General features: G+C 48.5%; 2 non-coding genes and 1 pseudogene across 2 annotated transcripts; 1 reads left to right on the forward strand and 2 right to left on the reverse strand.

The window, feature by feature from the left end:
* Positions 1-18,224, reverse strand: part of LOC103227199 (zinc finger protein 746-like) — an 89,107-nt pseudogene extending 70,883 nt beyond the window's left edge.
* On the forward strand, positions 2,645-2,716 carry TRNAC-ACA (transfer RNA cysteine (anticodon ACA)). Its single transcript has one exon. It is a non-coding gene; the product is annotated as a tRNA-Cys (tRNA).
* On the reverse strand, positions 7,284-7,355 carry TRNAC-ACA (transfer RNA cysteine (anticodon ACA)). Its single transcript has one exon. It is a non-coding gene; the product is annotated as a tRNA-Cys (tRNA).
* Positions 18,225-25,720: the final 7,496 nt, after the last annotated feature.

Raw genomic sequence — 25,720 nt, forward strand, 5'->3', positions numbered from 1 at the left:
TCCCTGCCATCCAATGCCTTCTGGTAGTGTAAATGGTCTCTCGGGGCAGTCTCCTTCCTGTATCCTCATTACTGTTTCAGCTCCTCCACCCAAACCCGCCAGCCCTCCAGCTACTCTGTAAACAGTCTCCTTCCTCCGTAGCCTTTCCCTGTAAGTCTGCCTTTTTATCCATCCTTGTACACCTGAAGGCCAGCTTTCCCCTGAAGCCATCCCTCCCCTTCAACCTCTGGAATGGACAGGGTGCGGTCACCTTCTCAGTTTCATTCTCCACATTGCCCCCCAAACCCCAGCTCCTCCACCATCCCTCCCTGCTTCTCCTCTCTCAAAGCTATCTCCTTCCACCATTCTCTCCTCTCACCATTCATGTCTTCTCTGATATACGGGACTCCACAAACGGGATATTTTTAGAACCAGGCTAATAATCTTATTTTCCTCACCTCCCTCTCCTTCTGTCCTCAGGAATGGCAAACACCATGGCAATGTGCTTCCAATGCTAAGGCCTCCCGAGATTTCCATCCTGCTGTCTCTATGGATGTTCACAAACTCCACTCACTGCTGCTCTCAACGGGTGTGGCGAGGCATAGATTCAGCATTTTCCAGTACTATCTTCTACTCTGCTTCTTGGTTATCAGCTGGGCACGTGGCTTCCCAGAAGGAAATCTGCATTTCCCAGACCCTCTTGGAGCTGTGAGGCCACAGGCATAAGGCTGGTCAATGAGATGCAGGTGAAAGTGATGGGTGTCCCTACAGCAAAGACTTGTCTTTTCCATCTCCTGCTGCCTGGGAGGTCGATGAGATGCTGATGTGGCTGATGGCATGCTGGGATGAAAGCCAAGCCAGACAGACAGTCAGAAAGGAGAACTTGGGTTCTTGACCCTATGAAAAGTCATGCCTGGACCACCTAGCTGTGGACTTTTACGTGGTAGCTGTGAAGCTTCTGGTTTGTTTGCTTCTTTCCATTTTACTTTAATCCTTTGTTATTTTGGTTGTTCAGCATTCATAGCCAAACTTGATCATCACTTATTCTCTTTCAAGATCTTAGAATCAGAAAACCCCTTCAATGACACCTCTTCTGATGTTTACATGCCCTGTTATGGAAATGGTTAATTATTCTCATTTTGACCTTAATCTTGTCTACCTCTCTCTTCCCATGACCCCAGAGACACCTTGGGGTTCAGCTATCTGCCTGCCTATTATGAACTCCATGTTTGGCCTCTCAGTCATGATTCAAGCTCCTTTGAGGGCTTGGCCTGTGGTCTGTCTACCTCCCTCATGAGCCCTTCTGCTTCCGCGGATACACTCGCCATTGGCCTTTCCCATCTTTGCTCTGGGGGAGCCAGTCTTTGTTGGAGTAAATTGTACAGCCAAATGGTCCCACTGCAAATCTATGCCAGTCTGACCTCAACCAGTGCCTCTCTCCTAATGAGCAATGATTCCATTCCTTTCTAATTCACCTCTTCTCCGTTTCCCACCATGCCTGGTTCACACTTTGCCCTTCTTCCCAAGTAATGATTCCCACCCTACCTCCTTGATTCTCTTTGGATGACCTGTTTTCTACCTGACTGAGAAGACCAAGGTATAGACTCCCCTCAGCATCCTCTGCTTCTGTGCATCTTCACCTTCTCCTCATCCCCTCCAGGGTAGAAGACAAAGCCTGGTTCTAACCAATTCCCTGCCAATGGATATTTAGATGGTCTCCAGTGTTTGCTGTGAGGAATTTAAAAACTGCTGTCCATGAATCTCCACATATATGTGTCTTCATGCAATTATAGGAATATTTTTGAAGGATAAATTCCTACAAGTGGTACACTGTAGACAATCATTTTTTTTTTCCCTAACTTTATTTTAGGTTCAGGGGTACATGTGCAGGTTTGTCACATAGGTAAACTCATGTCACGGAGGTTTGGTGTGCAGATTATTTCGTCAGTCATGTACTATGCATATGTATTTTTTCTGATCTTTTCTCCTTTCACCCTCAAGTAAGTGCAAGTGTGTAGTGTCCCCTTCTGTGTCCATGTGTTCTCATCATTTAGCTTCCACTTGTGAGAACACGTAGTATTTGGTTTTCTGTTCTTGTGTTAGTTTGCAAAGGATATGCCCTGCAGCTCCATCCATGTTGCTCCAAAGGACATGATATCATTCTTTTTTATGGCTGCATAGTATTCCATGGTGGATATGGGCCACATTTTAAAAAGACTATTATTTTTTGAGTATCTTTTTTAATTTTTTTTTTTTTTAATTTGCTTTTCACTTGACAAATTAACATGAACAGTATTCTATGTCAAATACAAGTCTCCAGACACAGCCACTGGGGCTCCTTTCAGGGCAGGGAAAGGTGGTGTCACCTAGTCACAGTTCTGTCCCCAGCTTAGCACACCTCACATGATGCACAACAATTGCTACTAAGAGAATTATCTGGATGACTTGAAGGGTCTCTCCATTTATAAAGGTCAACGAGGCCACCAGGGTGTCCTTAGCCAGGTGCACACAGAAGTGATGATGGAGAAACAAGTATTAGTGACAGGAGGGCGCCGGAGTTCAGAGAAACAGAACTGGCCTGGACATCCAAACCAGCAGAGCTTGGTCTTGCTCTTGGTGTGTCGACACATGAAAATGGTGTTAATTACACTATCCTCCTATGACCGGGGGTATGGCTCAGGGGTACAGCATCTGACTACAGATCAAGAGGTTCCTGGTTCAAATCCAGGTGCCCCCTACCCTGTTTTACTTTTAATCACTATCCACCCACTTGGGGGAAAAAAATGACACAGCCTATCTAATCCCTGACCCATAGCATCTCTGAAGTGCAGACTCAACAGTCCTCAAATGATTTCACGGACTTTAAAGTTTGTAGGGCACACCTGCCTCCTCCAGCCCTCTGGGTACCACTCCAGCACTTTTGCAGAGTTCTCCAGAATCTCCCCAGGCACATCCATGTGATCCCCGAGAGGGCTGGGCCATGTCTCTAAGTCCTGCTGTATTCTCCACAGCACCCAGCTTCCACTGTGGCACAGGAGTACCTGAACCAGCCACAGTCTCATGCCTACCTTCGATGGGCATGAGAAATCTAATGAGCTTAGATTTTTGAGCTTAGAGTGCTGCACCCTGGACTTTGGCTCTGTGTCCTCAGGTTCTGGATTTCCCATCTGGGGCTGCTGCAGACTCACAGCCTGGCCTAACCAGACCAAGGACTTGGGGAGAGCAGGATTCTGGGAGGCTCTGTGAGACTATGGGCAGGGAGCGAGATGATGGAGGAAGTCAGCTGGGACTTCCCAGAGGACTGACCTGATCCCGTCAGCCTCTTCTCTCTCCTCCATGCAGACAGATACAGATCATGGGCTCCAGCAAGGGAAAGGAAGCTGCAGTCAGATTCCAAAATCAGTAAATAAAAATAAGAATAGGTAAAGGGTACCCTGATTGGAAACTTTTGGTCTGTCCTCTAAGGCTCATCTCATTATTATGTGATGAAAACCTTGCAGTCTGTAGTCTTTTGCATAGGAGCAGCACACCATAGGTAGTACAACTATGGTCTCTCGAGCCACCTCTGATGGTGGTAGCTAAACAAAGCAAGATGCAGATGTGGTCTTTTCTGGGATATTCTGATGTTACCCAAATTACTGGATCCCCAGAAGCTTCAGAGATGCAGCAGAGCCACGAATAATCCCAAATTATGTGGATATTTCCCACTTCCCCATGTAGTTTCCAGGCAAATGGCTGAAGGGCCTAATATGGGAAATCGGGCAGAAGGATTCACTGTCCATGACTGGGTATTGTGGCAGAGTCCTTTTCTCAAGCTTGGCTTCCCCATCAAGGAGGCGGGTTCTTTGAGCAGATTCAGACCTGGGGAATGGGTCAGAGGTAAGGAACCTCCATTGTGCCGGCTATGGTGGTAGTTCAGATCTACACGACCAGGGGACCACGATGGGCTCTCCATTCTCAGGCCTAAAATCCTCACTACTGATGAGTCACAGCCAAGACCTGTATGGCATAGACCACAGAATAACACCCAAACTTCACTTCGGGCTGAAGTATCACACTGCATGGACTCTGACACCCCAGGATCCTCCCAGCCCCACTGAAATCAGGGGCTCCCTTTCCGCTATCATCCCTCCCACCAGCATCTCTGTCCACAGAGAACAGCCACCAGAATTCTTTTTACGAATGTAGAAGTTCCACACATCTACGTATTTTCCAAGCCAGGGTAAGTTGCATGTGATAAATCCCCTCTAACTTACCTACCACCTGAAGCCTATGGATTCTTTCTGCATTATAGCAAGAAATCCCTAGTATCTCAAATACATTTAGAATTGGCCTCCTGTGAATCCAGGCTCAGGTCCACCAACGGAGCAAACAATTTTATCCCAGCTGCTCCAGCTATGGTATCTTAAATAGAATTTTAATTGGGTATACTCCTAATAAAAAATTCAGACTCATTTAAAATTAGTCTCTCTACTTTATGAAATACTCCAAGAATCTGTATCCACACATGGTCTTGAAGTTTTTGCTGACATACATTAACCAGTTGGAAATGATTTTGGTATCTAAGTCTTCACCTCCCAGCAACTGGTGCCCAGGCTCAACTGAGACCTTACTCTCACTGTAGGTCAAGGAACAATGGGCAGTGGGGAAACCCATCTCTTGCAGTGAAAACCCTTGCGTCTGGGCTGGTCGGCTTTCAGGCAGGAAGAACGGGCAGGCTTGGAGATCATGTAGAGTTGGTGATTTGGGATAAATCAAGTTTTCCAAATGCTCCCATAAATCCATCTTAGAATTCCTGAAGTTCCACCCTCTTAATCGCTGACCTATTTTCAGCTGGGAGACTGGGGGAAGCTGCAGATTCCATGGACATCAAAGTTTGGCACCCACAGGGATCAGCCCTGGCTCTCATTTTCAGCTAGTTCAGTTATTTAGTGGCAGGAGATCAGAGTTTTGTTATACAGTCAGAAAAAGGCCTGTGTTTCAACCCACGTATGACAGATCATATAGGGTAACACGTGAGCTATTTGCTTTCTTTGAACTGGTAGGACCAGCCATCCTGCCCAGAGGCCACTTATAATCTGGGAACTACAAATTGGTCCTGATGGAACTGCAGGCAAAAGTTACTCAACTTTTCTACAGTCTGACGTGAGCTTCTGGATTCTATCCCCCCAAACTACTTAGATTGTCACTACCTTGAAGTTTAATGATGCCAGATTCCCAATCCACATTCCCTCCACATTTCTGTAATCACTTGTTACACATCCCTAGTACCGGCAAGGGTACTTTAATTAAAGAAGACGTCATCTAACGTTACTGTAGACACAGGGGGCAATCGCTCACAGGATGGCAAGAAGCTCATGTACCTCAGAGAAGCCTGCAGAGCCAGGCTCATCAAACAGGCAGGACTGGCTGGGCACAGTGGCTCATGCCTGTAATCCCAGCACCTTGAGAGGCTGATGAGGGCAGATCATGAGGTCAGGTGTTTGAGACCAGCCTGGCCAAGATGGCGTAACCCCGTCTCTACTAAAAATACAAAAATTAGCTGGGTGTGGTCGTGGGTGTCTGTAGTCCCAACTACTTGGGAGGCTAAGGCACAAGCATCACTTGAACCCCAGTAGCGGAGGTTGCAGTGAGCCAAGATCGTGCCACTGCACTGCATCCTGGGCAAGAGAGAGAGACTCTGTCTCAAAACAAACAAACAAACAAAAACAAACCAGGCAGAACCTCAGCCCACCCTGGCCTGGAAGCCGTCACTGCCACCACAACAGATACTGGCTACAGCCTCTGGCCCTACTGCCATTGCCAGAGCTCTGTCATCTCCAGAATGAATTCCAAATTCACACTGCCTCTATGTAGGATTTATTCAACATTCATAGTCTTGTTTAGGGGAATATAGTTGACCAAACTGAAGCCATTACCAAGTGTGCTGGTTAGTTTTATGTGTCGGCAGGGCATGGTGGCTCATGCCTGTAATTCCAGCAGTTTGGTAGGCCGAGGCATGTGGATCACTTGAGCTCAGAAGTCTGAGACCAGCCTGGACAACATGGCGAAACCCCATCTCTACAAAAATTACAAAAATTAGCTGGGCATGGTGGTGCACACCTGTGGTCCCAACTACTCAGGAGGCTGAGAACCCAGGAGATGGAGACTGCAGTGAGTGGAGATCACTGCACTCTAGCTTGGATGACAGAGGGAGACCCTGTCTATCTCAAAAAAACTTTTTTTTTTTTACTTAAATGTGTCAACTTGGCTAGGCCATGGTGGCCAGATGTTTGTCCATACCAATCTGGATGCTGCTGTGAAAGTATGTTTTAGATATGATTAACATTCAATCTACAGACTTTGAGTAAAGCAGATTACCCTCCAAAATGTGGGTGGGCCTCATCCGATCAGATGAAAACCTAATGAGGAAATGTCTGCTGTCCCCCAAGAAAGGAATTTTGCCCCAACGCTGTCTTCAGGCTGGAGCTGCAACCTCAACTCTTCCTTGCTTCTCCAGATTGCTGCCATGCGCTGCAGACATCAGACTTGTGAGCCCCTACAATGGCATCATCCAATTCCTTAAAATCTCTGATACACACACACACACACACACACACACACACAGCCCCTATTGGTTCTGTTTTCTCTGAGGAACCCTCATTTACACAACCAACATTCAGGGAGAGGACATATCTGACCTTGTTTTTTCCTTAACCAGAGACACGATCCTGTCTTCCACCAAGACTTACACAATTGTGAATTCCCCAAATGAAGAGGCTTGGGATGTGCAAAAAAAAAGAGTTCTCCCCAGACCTGACACTGACTTAGCCTTCAAGAAATTGGGCTTCTCTAGAGCTTCTGGGGTCAGAGGAGGCTTTCTAGTGAAGACCTGACCTGCTTCCTATCTCTCCTGCTTTGTAGAATGAATCCATGTGCTGAAGAAAAGCTTAGAACATTCTATTGTGATCAGTGAGTGAAAAGATATTGGGAGAAAAGCTGAGTGTTAGGAGAGAAGCTGAGGCAGGGCTTGGATGTCTGGCTAGACTTGCTGGCTCCTTGCTTCTAGCACTCCATTGTCCTGTTTCTCTTCACTTGATACACTGTTTCCTTTCAACCCCCACATCCTCACCACCTGTTTGTTTGAGCACCAATAAATAGCCTGGGCTCCCAGAGCTCTGGGCTTTCCCAGCCTCCACACTAGTGATGGCCCCCTAGTCCCACTTTCTCTCTCAAACTGTCTTTTCCTCATTCCTTTGACTCCGCCAGACTTTGCGGCCCCCATGACCTGGTATTGGGTATGATCACCCCAAAAGAAAATAGGGAGGGGGCACCTGGATTTGAACCAGGGACCTCTTGATCTGCAGTCAAATGCTCTACCGCTGAGCTATACCCCCATTTAATTGCCTGTCTCCAGTAAGAACTATAAACCTGTATGGCCACACCCTGACTGTCACCGTCATGAAATGTGTACTTGCTTTGTCACGATACACCCCCTTCCTACTCCACACCTGCTTGCCAGCTCTACTTAACAACCAGCATCCTTCCTCCTCCAGTGTCTGACTGAAGACAGGGACATTAAAATCACTGAGGTTTGCAGCCAGGACATCCTTCAAACTTGCCGAGAAGGGCAGGACTCAAAGAACTGGTTGCTCAACAGACCCTTTAAAGGTGAGGCTGGGCTGGGCAGAGCTGGGTAAAAGCAAAAGTTCTTGAGCCCCACTGGAGGACTCCTAAGCCAGACTCTCTGGGAAAGGACCTAGGGACCATGTGTGCTTCTAACCAACTCCCTGCAGCATTCTGACTCATGGTTTGGAGCTACTGGTTTAACGTCCTCCCTTACATGGTACAGATCTAGAAAAAATAACAGTATTTAAAATCATGCCCAAACAAAACATACCTGATTAATGACCAAGTCATGACAAGAATCCACATTCATGATAAAGGGCCTCTTTGCACTCAACACTCTGAGGCAGGAGTTGAACTGCCTTTTCCTTTACTCTTCTTTCCTCTTATCCTCCATTCGCTGAATCCCATGATGTGTCAGATAAAAGTTAGTAGCCAGAAGATAGGATCCAATCCATGGAAAAGTGGTGAAGTGGAGAATCGGAGAAATCTGTGGTCACTGGGAAATGACACAGGACAGAGTGATTGAAAACATGTGGGCAGAGTGAAAGGAAGGGTCAACAAGTAACACTGTCTTGAACCAGGGACTACTTGATATGCAGCCAGATGCTCTGCCCTGAAAATGTGCCCTCCTATCTGTTTCGACTTTCCTGATTGACACTGTTTCACCTATGTTCCCAGGCCCAAGGATCTAATATACACTGTAATTTCTCATCATTTTCAGTGAACCACTGGCAAATGACTTCATTCAGACAGTCCTCTATCTGGCTGTGAACTTACCCTGTCCTTCCCCATGGACCTATCAGAGGACTTCTAGAAATCTTTCCTGCCTAGAATCCTGCAGCCTCCTCCTCAGTCCCTGTGTGGGGCAACAATTTGGAGAATTACTGTTTAGAGCTGGAAGCTTCCTCTCTCCTTCTCTCCTACTTCAGTTTTATCTTCTCTAACCTACTTCCCATACTCTCTCCACTTCACTTTCACCCTCTGCCCAGTGGGGTTACTTTGGGCCTCGTCCTACATTTTTTCGACTGTCTTCTCTTCTTCCCTCTCCTCACTTATTAGTCCTTGCCTTTAAAAGGGAGACACTTTAGCAGAGGGGACCCAGTCCATGTTGGCCTCAAACCATTAGCTCAGCACAAGTAGCAGAGCCAGGACTAGGCACGAAATCTATTTGAGCCCTGAAGCTCAGGCCTCCAGTATCCTGAATTAGGACCAGGATCTCCACCCATCAGGTTGGCAGAAATGTAATTATAGAAACTGGGCAAAGACGTAAGGAAACAGGTTCTTCATAGCTGCTGCTGGGAGCACCCGGTGGCACTGGGGTATGCCTAGGGACAGCAATATGGCAACAGCAGAGACGATATCAAGCAAGCCTATGATATGGTGAGGCCATTGCTGGGTCTGTTTCCTGAAGTAGCATCCCCACAGGGGCACAAAGAGGCCCAAGAATGATCACTACAGTATTGCTTGTGAGTGTGAAAAATCAGAAAAAGCTTAAGCACCAATCAGTGGAGGAATGGAAAATAAGTTACAATAGAGTTGCTTCTGGAATAGTAAGCATCTGTTAAAAGGAATGAACTTGATCTACATGTATCATGGATACGTCTGAAATAATAATAATGAGTGATAAATATAACGACATCTATGTAATGTTTCAAAACACAAAAATCCATATATTGTTCACAACTACCAACACACAGAGTAGACATTTTAAAATCTGGATAGAGGGCGGGTGCGGTGGCTCACGCCTCTAATCCAGCACTTTGGGAGGCCGAGGCGGGTGGATTACGAGGTTAGGAGATCAAGACCATCCTGGCTAACACGGTGAAACCCTGTCACTACTAAAAATACAAAAAATTAGCCAGGTGCGGTGGCATGCGCCTGTAGTCTCAGCTACTCCAAAGGCTGAGGCAGGAGGATCGCTTGAACTTGAGAGGCAGAGGTTGCAGTGAGCCAAGATTGTACCATTGCACTCCAGCCTGGGTGACAAAGCGAGACTCTGGCTCAAAAAAAAAAAAAAAAAAAAAGTGGATAGAAAGGATAAACATAGACAATTCAGGACAACTGGCTGCCCTAGGGAGGCCTAGGGGACCTAAATGGTATGAAAAATCCATTATTTCACAAACACACATCACACACATACACACACACACGTTTTAAATTACGAAGCATGGCATACATCCAGCAAGCAGTTATTGAATTCCTACTCTATGCTGGGCAATATTCCAGGTGCCTAGAATGAATATACGAAGAAAACAGTTAAAAAGTTTTTGTACTTTTGAAACTGACATTCTAATGAGGGAGACCTGACATAAGATAAATGTATAAATAGGAAACACATATATTACACGATGCTGTCTGACATGGAAGACCCAAAGCAGGAAAGGAGGCCCGGAGTCCTGGGTGGGGAGGGGCTGCAGTACCAATGACAGGAAAGGCCTGAAGGTGGCATTTGCTTGAGGAGCACTCCCAGCAGAGGGCACTGCGAAGGCCCTGGCACAGGGCGGAAGGGACAGCAACAGGGATGGTGCAGCTGGGCAGAAGTGAGAGAAAAGTGGAGGAGGTGAGCTGATGGTGCGGGTCAGACGGAAAGCCAGGACTGGGTCTAAAAGGGATCACTCTGCTGGGCTGAGATGAGACTCGGGGATCACGGCAGGGGCAGAAGGGCTGGTGACAACCTCAGCAAGAGACAATAAGCCTGGGTGTCAGAGTGGAGGGGACGAGGTGTGGAGAGACTCTGGGCAAACCTGGCAGGCAGGGCCAGTAGGGTTTCTGGTGGAGTGAATGGGGATGTGGAGGAGGAGGTCAGAGAGGACTTCTCGGGTTTTGACTACAAATGGAAGGATGGAGCTGCCATTTACTGGGATGGGGAGAATGTGGGAGGAGCAGGCTATTCAGAGAAGACAGGAGCTCAGCTCTGGGAATGTTTAGGGGGAGATCTATGAGACACTCAGGTAGAGATGCAGGCCAAGCAGCTAGATGTGTGGAATTTGGGGCAAAAATCCAGGTTCGAGGCACACATTCCTAGATGGTACGTGTGGCCCCAAGACCCTGGGAGACAATGGGAGTGAGGAAATGCAAGGAGTAGAGAGGGAGTGTGAGAACCAAGGGCGCTCTGGGGCTGAAAGGCTCCACGGGGCAACAGGAACCAGGGAAGAAAGAGCAGTGAAGGTGGGTGGCAGGTGCAAGGAAAGTGAGCAACATGGCAAGTGTTATGAACAGGCCAAGTAAGAAGACAGACCATTCAGCACCACGGAGGGCCCTGGTAACCGAGGTTGGAGAGGTTTTGGTGGAAGGGGTAAAAGAGTGGGAGGGAAGGGGCAGGAGACAGCAAGCGCAGATGTCCCCGAGGTCAAGGCAGGATTGCTTGTGCTGCCCTTGAGAAGGTGGCATGGAATGGGATGCAGAGCCAGGTGGAAGGGGGGCTTTGGCTGGAGAGTCGACAGTTTAGCAGTCACAGGAGTGAAGGCAGAGAAGGGGGCACAGGTGCAGGCAGACGGCATGGGGAGGGCTTGCAAGTGAGTGGTGTATTTCTCTTTAATGAAAACAAAGGGGGTTAAAATATAAAACCATTCTCAGCTGTGGGCCATACAGAAACAGATGAGGTAAATTTGGCCCTCAGCCACAGTTGGCGGCCCCTGGGCTAGGGAAACACAGTGTGACCGCGTGGCAGAGCACCCACTGAAGTCACTGGTCGTGGATGTCATGTGACACGAGCAGCCAGCTTACCTGGTTCTCTGCAGCCACATGCAGCTGTTTGGCTGCAGGTGCAGAATACCAATGGATTTCATCAGGTGGATACAATGACCAAAACAGGGGCAAGGGCACTGAGGCTGTGTGCAAGGGGGGGACCATAATGGTGGGCACGGAGGGAAATGAGGGGTGAGGCCAGTGAAAAGGCAGCAGGGTCGATGGCTTGCAGGTCTTGAAAGACTGGAAACTGCTGGAATCAGGACACAAGACAGGGAATTGAAGGGACGGCAGGAAGCGACCGGGAAGTGGTGTGCTGGAGATGGAGATGGAGGTGTGGTGCAGTCACTGTTATCACAGTCATGGATGGCCGTGGGATGGGTGGAGGGGGCACAGGACCATCCACAAGGAGGCTGCCATGGCCAAGAGTAAGGGCAGGGAGTGACGAGAAGAGAGGGAAGGTCTGCAGAGACAGCAAAAAAGACGAGGCCTGAGACCCAAAGGCAGGGTCTCTAGAGAGGGAGTGAGGCTGGGAGAGACGCAATCATGAGAGGTGAGGACCCTGTCCCTGGTGGGCCTGGGCTCAGAGGCAGGCAGGGAAGAGAATGACAAGCACTCAGAGGGCTGCAGTCCCCTGGAGCTCAGTCCAAGCAGGGAACACTCAAGACCTGGCAGGTCTGCTGAGCCCTGAGTCCCACAGGCTGGGTGGAGGGATGTGTAGGAGGTGAGGTCTCATAAGGAGATGGGCCAGGCCAAATGTGGCAAGGGATGAGCTGTGATTCCCAGCTCCTTGGATAAACGGGACAGGGATAAAGGCCACACAGGATCCCTGCCGACAGGCTCAAGGTGGACAGCGGAGTTTGTCTCCTCATCTTGTCTACTGGTTGGTAGAGGCCATGGATGCTGCTGAACATCATATTATGTAGCCAAAGAGTGTTACGGGGTCTTACCAGCAACCAGCATATTTCCAGGCCCCTCTTTACTCTCGTTTAATGATGCTGTGGAAGTGAGGGAAGCCTCCATACATGGTGTAAATACAACGAAACCCACCCACCCAGAACCTCCCACCCAGGCTGGGAAGCTGGACGCGCATGGGTTGTAACCCTCTTTTCCAGCCCAATAGTGTGTGTTCTCAGCCGTCTTTCTGTCCTCTAGCGTTCAGCACTGTCCTTGACACCTAGAAGATTCTCAAAATGCACCGGTGGAACTAAACTCTTGTTGCGGGAAGTCAGGGACCACAAACAGAGGGACCAGCTGAAGCCACGGCAGAAGAACATAAATTGTGAAGATTTCATGGACACTTATTAGTTCCCCAAATTAATACTTTTATAATTTCTTACACCTGTCTTTACTGCAATCTCTGAACATAAATTGTGAAGATTTCCTGGATACTTATCACTTCCCCAATCAATACCCTTGTGATTTCCTATGCCTGTCTTTACTTTAATCTCTTAATCCCCTCATCTTCGTAAGCTGAGGAGGATGTACGCCACCTCAGGACCGTGTGATGATTGTGTTAACTGCACAAATTGCTTGCAGAGCATGTGTGTTTGAACAATATGAAACCTGGGCACCTTGAAAAAGGAACAGGATAACAACAATGTTCAGGGAATGAGGGAGATTGGACTCTGACTGCCGGTGAGCCGGACGGAACAGAGCCATATTTCTCTTCTTTCAAAAGCAAATAGGAGAACTATCGCTGATTCTTTTACTCAGCAAGGAACATCCCTGAGAAAGAGAATGCACCCTGAGGGTAGGTCTATAAACGGCCCCCTTGGAGGCTGCCGTCTTTTATGGTCCAAGCCCAAGCCGCAAGTGCTCCCAGGCTTATTAGGACGAGGAAATTCCCACCTAATAAATTTTGGTCAGACAGGTTGTCTGCTCTCAAACCCTATCTCCTGATAAGATGTTATCAATGACAATGTGTGCCGAAACTTCACTAGTAATTTTAATTTTGCCTCATCCTGTGGTCCTGTGATCTCGTCCTGCCTCCACTTGCTTTGTGATAGTTTATTACCTTATGAAGCATGTGATCTCTGTGGCCCACACACTATTCGTGCACTCCCTCCCCTTTTGAAAATTGCTAATAAAAACTTGCTGGTTTTATAGCTCAGGGAGCATCACGGAATCTGTCGACATATGATGTCTTCCCCGGACATCTAGCTTTAAAATTTCTCTCTTTTGTACTCTTTTCCTTTATTTCTCAGACCAATCAAGACACTTATGGAAATAGAAAAGAACCCACATTAACTATCAGGGGTAGGTTCCCCCAAAAAACCATGAATGTCCTGATGATGACTGGCAAGCGGCCAGCTCGGAACATGCTTCTGCCCTTAGGAAAGTGCAAATCTGACTGAGATGAGATGATGAACATGGGGGATGCATTTAATTTCACACAAGTGGAGCACAGGAGGGCCTCTGCGGAACACCACCTTTTTAAGTGTCAGACGAAAGGGAAAACCAAGGCAGGTGGGACAGTTAAGGGCGGGTCTTCTGGAGGAATCAGGGGTCGAGCCTTGCAGAGATGTGATCTCCGTGGTCAAATGACCCAGCAGGTCTTCACTTTAGGAATTTGGTTTTTCTCCTGTGTCCACCTATCCTTCCCTTAACTTTCAAAGGTGCTGACTGGCTGCAAGGAAATCTGAGACACTGATATCTGGTAACCAGATTCACCTTAAATAAATGTGTGCTTCTAATCATACCGAACCATAAGGCTGACCAAGGGGTGTATGTTCTACAACTGTCCTTTCTAACAGGCCTCGCTGCCCTCGGCTCCAGGGTCACAGAGAGGAAATCAGAAGAGGAAATCAGCCCAGGAAGAAACACAGTCCAGGCCCTTCCTGGGCAGGATCAATCAAGGAGAGCAGAGAGTAGTAGCCCAAAAAAATGAGGGAAGAGTAGTTTTGAGGCATGAAGAAAATGTGTGCCGCAAGAAGCACCATTGGCCCATATTCTCCACTGACCTCGAGGTATGTCACCATAAGGGCCACGCATGTCTGCAGGAGAAGGCTGAATTAGAAAGAGTCTTTCTCAAATGTGAGTCGATTACACACAGGCTCTGAGAGCAGGTGGGGTCTTCCTTGCTCCAAGTCAGCACCAACAGAAAGGTCCACATCCCAGGCCTATGTAGGAGGGAAGCCACCACCTTTCCCAGCCTGGTATTCTGGGACCCTGCACACAGGGCAAAGGGAGCTTTTAACTCCATCACCCAGGGCTGATCTTTCACAGGAGGTAACAACTCTCAAGGTCAACGTTTCTGGTTATTTACATATCACTGTCATGAAAACAACCACGTGGAGAGAGAAGTACAGGGACTTCCAAAATCCCATAATGAGTGTCAGGCCTTACCCAGGGAGACCAGCGTCTTGCAGTTGTCCCTCACCATATGCCTGTATAGCTCCTTCTGCTAGTCCTCCAGCTTGCCCAAGTTCCGTTGCGCAGCAGGTTCTCCACATTCTCCAGCCGCCTCTGCAGCAGCCCGTACTCCTGCAGCAGGGTCCCCAGTACGGCCCATTTGCCCTCCAGCTGGTTCCCAAACTCCTCGGCTGTCTTCTCACAGTCGCCAGCTTCTTCTTGGCCATCCCAGTTCGACTTTCTAGGGAAAGCAGGCGAGCAGCCTGCCATTCAATCTTCCTCTCCATGGCATGAATGTTGGCTGCCATTGTCCACGGAGAAATCTTTCAAAAACACAAGAGAAACCGGCATCATTCATTCCATCCATTGTCTTCACTGAGCTCCTCTCTCGCTAGGCACGGGGGAGCTGGGCTGGGAGCCCATATGTGTGGACAAGCGAGGCTATCCTGTACCACATGCCAGACCTCAGGCTGGCAATCACCTGTCTGGGTATGTTAGGTCTATGTCTGGGTGGGCGCCTTTACTCCAGGCCTCTGCAGCACCATGCAGACCCTTCTCACGGTGCTTCCACCCTACACAGTCATTTCCTACCCACGCCTACACTGTGGGCTCCCTGAACATGGTACTGCATCTTTTCACACCACAGTCCTTGACCCAAGCCTGGCACTCAGGGCAATTTTGCTACGTACACAATGACTTAGCATTGCTCAGTATTTCGGTGGGGAAATAGTTAACTGCAGATTTACTATAGCCCAGCCTGCACCTCCCCTTATGATTACACAGGAACTGTCTATTGACGATGACGCAGCAAAACAAACAAACAAACAAACAAAACACAGCCAATTCACTGAAATAGCACAAACAAGAGTACTGCTTATTTTTTGTCCCTTTTTAATAAACATAAAAATCTAATAGCCAGTTCCTCTTCCCCCAGGATAGTCTCATTTTGTCCCCTTCCCATCTGCCCCTCCCCACAAGCTAAAATCCCCATGACTGCAAATCTCCATCAGTCCAGAGATTTTTGACACTGCATGAGCCATACAAGATTCTTTCTCTTTCCCAATTCCCACCCGCTCAAGGTAAAAATGATGGCCTTGATCATTTTTGTAGTTGTACCAGGAGTGGTGACATACAGTCTGGTGAGGAAAATGGACATATGTCACAAAGTTACACTTATATATGGGCAAAAACCATCTTAATGAGAGATGAGGGGCCTCCCTGTCCTTGGAAACATTCACATGGCGTATCAGTGACCGGCAGCTGGGGACAAGGAAGAACGAGCACATATTGCCTTGGGTGGGGAGCTGGACTATGTGAGCCACCCACATCTGAAAATGGGACCTGCAGGGCAGAGAGGAGCTCCTGGTATCCATGCCCAAGGATCAACGCCTCCTTACAACAATCTGCAAAATAATTCCTCAACAAAAGGTTGGTGATTATTTGCAAAATGAGTAAGTGGCTACTAGAAACCAGTGTGGATTCACTTAGAGAAAGTCACTGAGAACTAGACCGTGGACGGACACCTCAAAAAACAGAGACAAAAGGAGAGTTTGAGCAAAGGCAGAAAAAAAAAAACTTGTCCAGGACAGTACTAAAGGGCCTGCCTGGCTGTTTGAAGGAAGCAGGACCTAAAGAAGGTAGGACTCTAAGGGGTCTTCAAGGCTGGGAGGTTCTGGACAAGCTGAACTGTTTCTAGGCGAAAACCCCAATGCGGGTGGGAGTCTTGCTCTCAAGGAGTAGGTGGTCCTGCAAGTACCCGGGTGAGCTGGTTTGGTTCTGGATTTGAGTCCACCCTCCACCTAAGGCCACTGTTCCTTCCCTTACCTCTCCTTTCTTAGATCAGTCCCTGCCACGTAAAGTCAAACGCCAAGAGTTTACTCCAGAAGCTTCCTTTCAACTGGTCACCAGCTCCCCATCCACTGAAATCCTCCCCTTCCTCCATGTGCATTATTATGGTCTTTGTGTGGCATGAAAGGAACCTCTGCATAAACTACTTTATTAAGAAAATATTAGTCTTTTACTCACGGACAACAAGGTGCATGGTTTTCTTACAATTCTGATGGGGCCAGGAAGCCCTGTGTAAGGCCCTCACACTATGTGGTGGGAGGTGGTGACTGTGCGCTGCTCACTCCAGCCCAGCTTCTTACTGTCTGGTGGCTGGAATATGTGAGGCTGTCCTTAGACTCCTGCCAGGAAGCCGAAATTCTTTGCTTGAGAGGAGCTGATGGTAAGAGGAGCTGGATCCCTCACCCACTGCCCACCCGCAGGATGAAGTCCAGCCATGCAGGCCCCTTCCTAGTGTCTCTCTGCAGACTCCTTTCCCACTGCCTCAAACCAAAACCATCTTCTCCAGGCTCATGGGCTCCTTTCTGTTCCTGAACACGCCCTGCACTGTCCCGTCTCTCTGCGCCTTTGCCCAGGCACTCCTCCCTCCCTGAAAGTACCACAGGTCTAGCTGGGCCTGAAATCCTAGCCTTCCTTAAAATCCCGGTTCAAATCACAGAGGCACAGAGCATCAGGAGAGCATCAGGCCACGAGGGGTGGACAGCGGTACCAGGCGGCCCCCTGACGCTCCTCCCCCCGGAGCCCACCGCAAGCTTCCACCTGGGCGCCAGCACTCACCCCTGTTTTGCACAGTTATTGCCTGCGTACCTGTCTGCTTGGTCCTTGAACGCACAGCCACTGTGTGTCTTTTCACACTTCCCGTTGTGCCAGCCTGGGCAAGTTAACTTCTCTAGGCCCCGGGTTTTTCTTTTGCAATGACAGAGATTAACACCAGTATCCATCCCACTGACTTGCTGTGAGGACAGAAGGACAGACTATGGACTCAACAGGGCTTAGTGCAGTACCTGGCTCTATATCCCCTTCCGTGCCGACCCCGGGGAGCTGGGCAAGTAAGGGGTGTCGGCGAACGCATATTCCAAGCCACACAACACCCAGGTACCACTAAGCCGCTGGGAGGAGCTGGGGGAGGGACCCACAGGCAAAGCGCCAGGCAGAGAAAGGAGCCTCGGGTGGGGAGACGCAGACTTAGGGTACAGCGGCTGGGGCGGGTGCAGGAAGCCCCGGAGGGGCCAAGGAACTTGGCGTGGGGCGGCCCGGGGCGGAGAAAACCGTTCCGCCAGCGCTCGGGCTCGGCCCGGAGTGGGGGTCCCGGCTGGCAGGCGCAGTAGGACCCGGCGGACCCCGCGCTCCGGTTCCCTGGAGCCCCAGGCGCGTTAGTACGGTCCGACTGCCGGAGCCCCCGTGTGCCGGGCCCGGGTCGCCCGGGGCACCCAGGCCGCAAGTCCGTGTGCGCGCTGATCGTCCTTACCGTAGCCACGGCCGCTTCCTCCATGGCCCTGCGCGGTCCGTCGCGGCCCGAAGAAAGTCATCGCGGTGCTGCGCGCGGCCCCACGCAGGCCCCGCCTCCCAGTGCTCTCCGCAGACTGCGTCCGCCCGGCCTTGCCCCCGCCGCCGCTCCTCCCTGGCTACCCCTGCCTGGAGCCGCCCGCAGTCGCGCCAACACCTTTAGCGCCCGGCAGGTCCACGCTGTATCCTGGGAGCCGGCGCGGTCGACTGAGGCCCGTGAGGCTTCCTGGAGGCAGGCAGCCGCACAGCCCCACCTGCAGCTCCGGAGGCGAACTGCAGGCGCGACGCCCGCCTGGCCCGCGACCCGGCGCTGACCCCGCAACCCCTCGCCGACCCGTCACCCATCCCCCGACTGCCGAGTGCGGGCGCGCAGTCACTGCGCTGGCCCCAGTGCACTGGCAGGGCCCTCCCCGGTGACCTCGGGCAGTGTGACCCCCTCGCCCACCTGGGCCCTGGCGCGCCCGAACAGGCACTTCTGCCGCCTGAGGTCCTGGGCCTGGAGGTTTGGGCTGTTTTCGGGGGGCAACTGTAACTCACCCCCCATCTGTGTTTGAAGTGGAATAAATACTTCGAACAATAGGAATATACCGGTAGACGCCACTTAACATTTTCTACCATGTGTTTATTACAGTAAATATTTTTTAATGGCATGAGCAATGGAACGCAATACCATCATTGAACATTTTGGGGAAGAACTTGGTATGGACAGATGTTCATGATACTTTAAGAGAAAAAGAGATATTTAAGAGAAAAAGACAGAACGATCCTGTCTTTGTTTTGAAATTAACACTTTAAAACAATATATGACATCATATATAGCGTTATATATACTCTATATATAACGTTATATATACTATATATGGTTATATATACTCTATACATACGTTATATATATCTATAGTTTTGAAAGTTTGGAAGCATACATATATCAACATAGACTAAGCAGTTTTCTTTAATAGACCACAGGCCTTTTCCCAATTCATGTTTTTATTTTTCTGTTTTTTGTTTTTTTTTTTTTTTTTTTTTTTTTTTTTTGAGACGGAGTCTCGCTCTGTCCCCCAGGCTGGAGTGCAGTGGCGCAATCTCGGCTCACTGCAAGCTCCGCCTCCCGGGTTCACGCCATTCTCCTGCCTCAGCCTCCCGAGTAGCTGGGACTACAGGCGCCGCCACCTCGCCCGGCTAGTTTTTTGTGTTTTTAGTAGAGACAGGGTTTCACTGTGTTAGCCAGGATGGTCTCGATCTCCTGACCTCGTGATCCGCCCGTCTCGGCCTCCCAAAGTGCTGGGATTACAGGCTTGAGCCACCGCGCCCGGCCATGTTTTTATTTTTCAATAACAAGGGCAGTATTTTTAAACAAGGAGAGAAAAATAAAAATTTAAAAGTCGTTAAGAGGCTGGGGATGGAGGACGCCTTGGACGGGCGCCCCCACGTGGTTACAGAGGCGCATTGCCTCTCAGATTCCTGGGCTGAGTGGGGCGCTTTCCAGCTGGGGAAACTGCTCCATGTGGTGCGGAGTCTATGGGGCTTGCCAGGCTTAGGGACTGGGATCTGAACATTCTCTGCTAGTTTCTCCTTTTTTTTTTTTTTTTTTTTTTTTTTTTTTGAGACAGAGTTTCACTCTTGTTGCCCAGGCTGGAGTGCAATGGCGCGATCTTGGCTCACTGCAACCTCCCCCTCCAGGGTTCAAGCGATTCTCCTGCCTCAGCCTCCTGAGTAGCTGGAATTACACCACCACGCCAGACTAATTTTGTAGTTTTTTAGTAGAGACGGGGTTTCTCCATGTTGGTCAGGCTGGTCGCGAACTCAGGACCTCAGGTGATCCGCCCGCCTCCGCCTCCCAAAGTGCTGGGATTACAGGCATGAGCCACCGCGCCCGGCTGTTCTCCCCTAGTTTCTCTTCATCAGCGTGGGCTGAACGTACATCTCGGGCATCATCCGGGTTGCATTCTTGTTTGTGTATAAAAATAGAATTGCCCCAGGAGTCTTGTGGGGGAAGACCTTACTCATAGTGTTGCCAATGCTCCTGCATCCGACTTTCTTCTTCAGGTCACAGGCACTACCCAGCTATTCTCTGATGCCTCTCATCTCTGGGCGATTGTCCCTCAAATGCGGGGTTTAGAGATTTCCTGCCTGGAGCCCTTGGCATCGTTTTGTCTTTTGGAGTAAATGCCACAAAGGGTAAAATCACCCTACTCACCCCATGAGCTGTAGGAGAATGTCCCTGGACCTGCCCCCAGGGTTTTTCCTGTTTTTTCTTTTTCCCTTCAGCTCTTCCACGTGATTCCTTCCCCTCTCAAGTGACACATCTCCTCTGCTAGGGGTGGACCCATGTTTTATGGGTCTGAAGCTTGTGTAATCTGGAAGAACATTATTAAGAAAAAGCCTCATAAAATTACAAATGTAGAAGGAGGCACAGAGCTGGTGCAGGGGAGGCACTCTGAAGCTTCTTTAGCTTCATTGTAATGTCCTGGATTAAAAAAAAAAAAAATCCAGCAGAGGCATCAAACATACCCAAGCATTGTCTAGGCTGGGGCATGTGCACCAAGGATATTGTAGGGGGAACTGGGAGTCAAGAGACCCGTCAGTTCTGTCATTAACCAGTCAAGATCCTTGGGCAAGTCCGTCAGCCCTTGCCTCATATGTAAAGTGAGGAGATTGGCCTAGATCATTCTGCAAATGTCCCTGAGTCCAGCCTTCCTTTTACCCCTTGATACAGGACCCAGTAGAAGACCACTGCTTCCAGTCTCACTGTGGCCTTTTTGCGGGTCACCCTGCATGATAATTATCTCTGTTATCAAGACAATAATGTGCTGATCAGTCCCTGCCATGGTGCCTGGAAGAGCTACTCCCGGATTACCTTGGAAAAGGGGCTTATTCTTGTTAGAGGAGACAGAAGTGTTATCTCCATGGCAATATGGCCCCTAGGGGAACTAGTGCTTTCATGGTGTGTCCCATGGTGTGTCCTGGAGGACATGAGCAGTGGGACAAAGTGCAGTCTGGACTTAAGTGACCATCTGTGTGTCTCTTGAAGGAATTTAACATCATCATAGAAGTCACTGTGGAATTCAGTGTTTCCCAGGTCCTCAGATCAGAAGTGGAGAGGAGTGGCTGCCTTAGGTGCCTTCTGAGAAGGTTTCGAGGGCTACAAGGCAAAAGGCCTGTGGGTAAAGGAGAAAATTCCAGTAGGAGGGAAAGACAGTTCACAAATGGGACAGTTTACCAGCTCCTGTGACAAGAGAAGAGGCAGGGCCTTGGCACAGCTGAGGAGGTGAAAACGAGCTAACCCAAGTGTTACTCCAAGTGTTCCTTCTAAGAGGGACAGGGCTCTGCCTGCCATCAGAAAGGTCATGAGGGAGGCTGGATGCAGTGGCTCATTCCAGCACTTTGGGAGGTCAAGGCAGGAGGATCGCTTGAGGCCCCGAGTTTCAGACCAGCCTTGGCAACATAGTGAGACATCTGCTCTACAAAAAAACAAAAATAAAAATAAAAAGTATTAGCTGGGTATGGTGGCACACACCTGTGGTCCCAGTTAGTTGAGAGGCTGAGGCAGGAGGATTGCCTGAGCCCAAGAGTTAGAGGCTGCAGTGAGCTATGATTGTTTCACTGCACTCCAGCCTGGGTAACAGTGCAATACCCTGTCACTTAAAAAAAACAATGAAAGAGTCAAATGGGGTTGTTCTCCTGCAACATTTTTTGGTCCTTGAAACTAGGTTATCATTGGCCATTTTAAGGCTTTTGGGGATTCCAAAATCTACTCAGCTACTGCCGTCTCACTGTTTCTTGGAGCTGCTCCTTCTCCATCATTCTCCATGTATATTAACTGAAGAAGTGGAGCTGGAAGAATCACCTTTGTCCTAGATTGCAGTTGTGTTGAAAGTGCCCTGAATGGAATACTGGGCCCAGAGAGTCAGACCTAACTCTGTCATTAAGTGTGTTAGAACAGACACCTCAGTCACACGAAGTTTCTTTTGTGGATGCCCACCGTGACAGGAACTGGAGGTTGACTCTGAAGGCTATTCTAGCAGTGCTTTTCCAGGCTGCCGCCCCCACGCAGGAACTCAAGGCAGGGAGGACACAGGATCCGGGGTATCTGAGGAGGAGAGACTGCCTCCTGTTATACACAAGGTCAGTGAGTTTTCACTCGGGTGGGTCTGGCAGCTCCTATGAGCTTCCATCGTGAAGTGGCATCTCATAGGTTCCTAGTAATCTGGGTATGACTATAAAAGTCAAAGATACTAATTAACCCACACAATAGCAGGATAGGGTATAGCTCAGGGGTAGAGTATTGGACTGCAGATCCAACAGGACATCAGTTCAAATCCAGATAACCCATCTGGCTTTTCAATTTTGACGTTTTAAATAGGTGCCTACATTTTAACTTCTTTTCTATTAGACAGTAGAGTAAAGATTTCACTTTTTCTGGAACCAGCAAATGGTGAGCGTAGAATGTGGTGGTTTTATACATTTTAGGGAGACATGAGATATCAATCAATATGCGTAAGATGTACATTGGTTCAGTCTGGAAAGGTGGGACAACTTGAGGTGAAGGCAGGACAACTGAAAGGAGGGAGGGGGCTTCTAGGTCACAGGTAGATAAGAGACAAATTGTTGCATTCTTTTGAGCTTCTGAGGAGCCTCTCCAAAGGAGGCAATCAGATATGCATTTATCTCAGTGAGCAGAGGGGCGACTTTGAATAAAATGGGAGGCAGGTTTGCCCTAAGCAGTTCCCAGCTGGACTTTTCCCTTCACGTTAGTGATTTGGGGGCCCCAAGATTTATTTTCCTTTCACACTTAAGTGTACAGTACTTGAAAACTGGACCTGTGGCTGGGTGCGGTGGCTCACACCTGTAATCCCAGCACTTTGGGAAGCCGAGGTAGGCGGATCACGAGGTCAAGAGTTCGAGACTAGCCTGGACAACATGGTGAAACCCCATCTCTACTAAGAATACAAAAATTAGCTGGGCATGGTGGTGCATGCCTGTAATGCCAGGTACTGTGGAGGCTGAGGCAAGAGAATCTCTTGAATCCGGGAGGTGGAGGTTGCAGTAAGCCGAGATCACACCACTGCACTCCAGCCTAGGCAACAGAGCAAGACTCTATCTTGGGGAGAAAAAAAAAAACAAAAACTGGATCAGAACAGCATCTTCAGGAACAAAGGCTGTTTCAGCATTTCCTAGTTGTCTTAATTTTTCCCCTTCTCGACCCAGGCATTCCCCCTGGGCTGGGGTATTGGTCTTCTAATTCCAAGACAAACCACGAGGATTTATAGCTCAGTGAGTGAGCCCTTATAAGGCCAAGAGAGTCTGCAGAGGATGCAATGTCAACAGGTTAAAATATAAGTAAAGTTCCATGTTGTGTTTAAATTTTGTAACTATCAAAGGCAATTTTATGTCATATTTAAGCTTTAAAAGCAAACTTCTGCAGAAGGGATTATTATATCAACCATCTCAAAAGCTCAAGGATGTGATAACATTCTATGTTTTGGAGAACAAACAGCTTTTTTGGTACAAAATCTCAAAATTCATGGAGGTTCAGCTATACAGCATAGAATTCAGAAGCACAATTCGTGATTTTTAGTATCCCTTACACTAATCACCTTTTATGAATCTTTTTCAGAACTACCTAAAATATGTTTACTAATTCTTATGATTTCTATGAACAACAGAAGTTTCTACTTTAGATAGGTTAAAAACAGGTTCTTGTAATAAAACTGTGTGACAGCAAGAAAGTCTTTTATCTTTACATTGGATGGCAAGAAAACACAACAGAGAAGCAAGTACTGAAGACAGAGCCTGGTCAAGTGTAGTGTCACTTGAAGCTCTGTCTAATTTGATCATTTAGCAAATGGCACTTTGCTCTACTCCCCTGAGCTGAAAATATTCTGTATCCTGTGACCTTTCTTCTTAGTATAAGATGTAGGGGCCTGAATAATAACACTTCTTTTATCTTTGGTGTCATGCTTCATAATTTCCTTTTCATTAAAGCAGATTCCTTTTGTTAACAAGATATTCAAATTTTTTATTTAGTACTTTTTTTTCCTCCAAAAAGTGGCATTGGTAACTCAAACAAGAAATGCTAGAGGGGATGGACACTCCATTCCCCACAGTGAGCTTATTTCACATTGCAGGCCTGTTTCACAACAGTTCATATACACCGTAAATATATATACCACTTTCTACCCACAAAAACTTAAATTTTTTAAGAAGTGGCTTTTGCTGTTCCAGTTTCACAAACACTTAGAGCTTTGGCCTAGAACTTGGGTACTTGCCCCTTTCCCGTCCCTGCCATCCAGTGCCTTCTGATAGTGAAAATGGTCTCTCCGGACAGCCTCCTTCCTGTATCCCCATTACTGTTTCAGCTCCTTCACCCAAGCCCGCCAGCCCTCCAGCTACTCTGTAAACAGTCTCCTTCCTCCTTAACCTTGCGCTGCGAGTCTTTTTATCCCTCCTTTTACACCTGAAGACCGGCTTTCCCCTGAAGCCATCCCTCCCCTTCAACCTCCAGAACTGAGAGGGTGGGTTCTTCTTCTTAGCCTTGTTCTCCACGTTGCCCCCAAACCCCAGTTCCTCCACCATCCCTCCCTGCTTCTCCTCTCTCAAAGCCATTTCCTTCCACCACGCTCTCCTCTCCACATTTGTGTCTTCTCCACAAACTTAGTGGAAATTTTTAGAACCAGGCTAACAATCATATTTTCCTCACCTCCTCCTGCTTTCATCTTCAGGAATGTCAAACTCCACAGCAATGTGCTTCCAATGCTAAGGCCTCACCAGATTTTCATCTTCCTGGCTCTAGGAATGTTCACAAACTCCGCTCACGGCGGCTCTCAAGGTGTGCGGTGAGGCAGAGGTTCAGAGTTTTCCACCAGTGTCTTCTACCCTGCTTCTTGGTTATCAGCCGAGCACACAGCTTCCCAGAAGGAAAACTGCACTTCCCAGACCCCCTGGAGCTGTGAGGCCACAGGCACAAGGCTGGTCAATGAGATGCAGGTGAAAGTGATGGGTGTTCTTACATGGAGAGGCTTGTCTTTCCTCCTTCCTACTGGCTGGGAGGTCAATGAGATGCTAATGTGGGTGATGGCATACTGGAATGAAAGCCAAGCTGGCCAGACAGCCAGAAAGAAGAACTCAGGTTCTTGACCCTATGGAAAGCCATCCCTGGACCACCTACCTGTGGACTTCTATGTGGGAGAAAAGGAAGCTTCTGGTTTATTTGCTTCTTTTTGTTTTGCTTCCATCCTTTGTAATTTTGCGTATTCAGCATTCATAGCCAAACCTGATCATCGCTTAAACCATTCCCTTTCAAGATCTTAGAATCAAAAAAGTCCTTTTATGACATGTTTTCTGATGTTTACATGTTCTTACTGTTACCGAAAATGTTTCATTATCCTCATTTTGACCTTAATCTTGTCCACCTCTCTCTGTTCCCATGACCCCAGGGCCACTTGGGGCCACCTTGGGGCTCAGCTATCTGCCTGCCCATTATTGACCCCATGTTTGGCCTCTTAGTCACGATTCCGGTTCCTTTGAGAGCTTGGCCTGTGATCTGTCTACCTCCCTCATGAGCCCTTCTGCTTCTGGGGATACACACGCCTTTGGCCTTTTCCACCTTTTCTCTGGGGGAGCCAGTCTTTGCTGGAGTAAATTGTAGAGCCAGGCAAATGGTCCCACTGCAAATCTACACCAGTTTGACCTCAACCAGTGCCTCTCTCTAATGAGCAATGATTCTATTCCTTTCTAATTT

This window comes from Chlorocebus sabaeus, chromosome 21, assembly GCF_047675955.1.
Source record: "Chlorocebus sabaeus isolate Y175 chromosome 21, mChlSab1.0.hap1, whole genome shotgun sequence".
Taxonomy (NCBI): domain Eukaryota; kingdom Metazoa; phylum Chordata; class Mammalia; order Primates; family Cercopithecidae; genus Chlorocebus; species Chlorocebus sabaeus.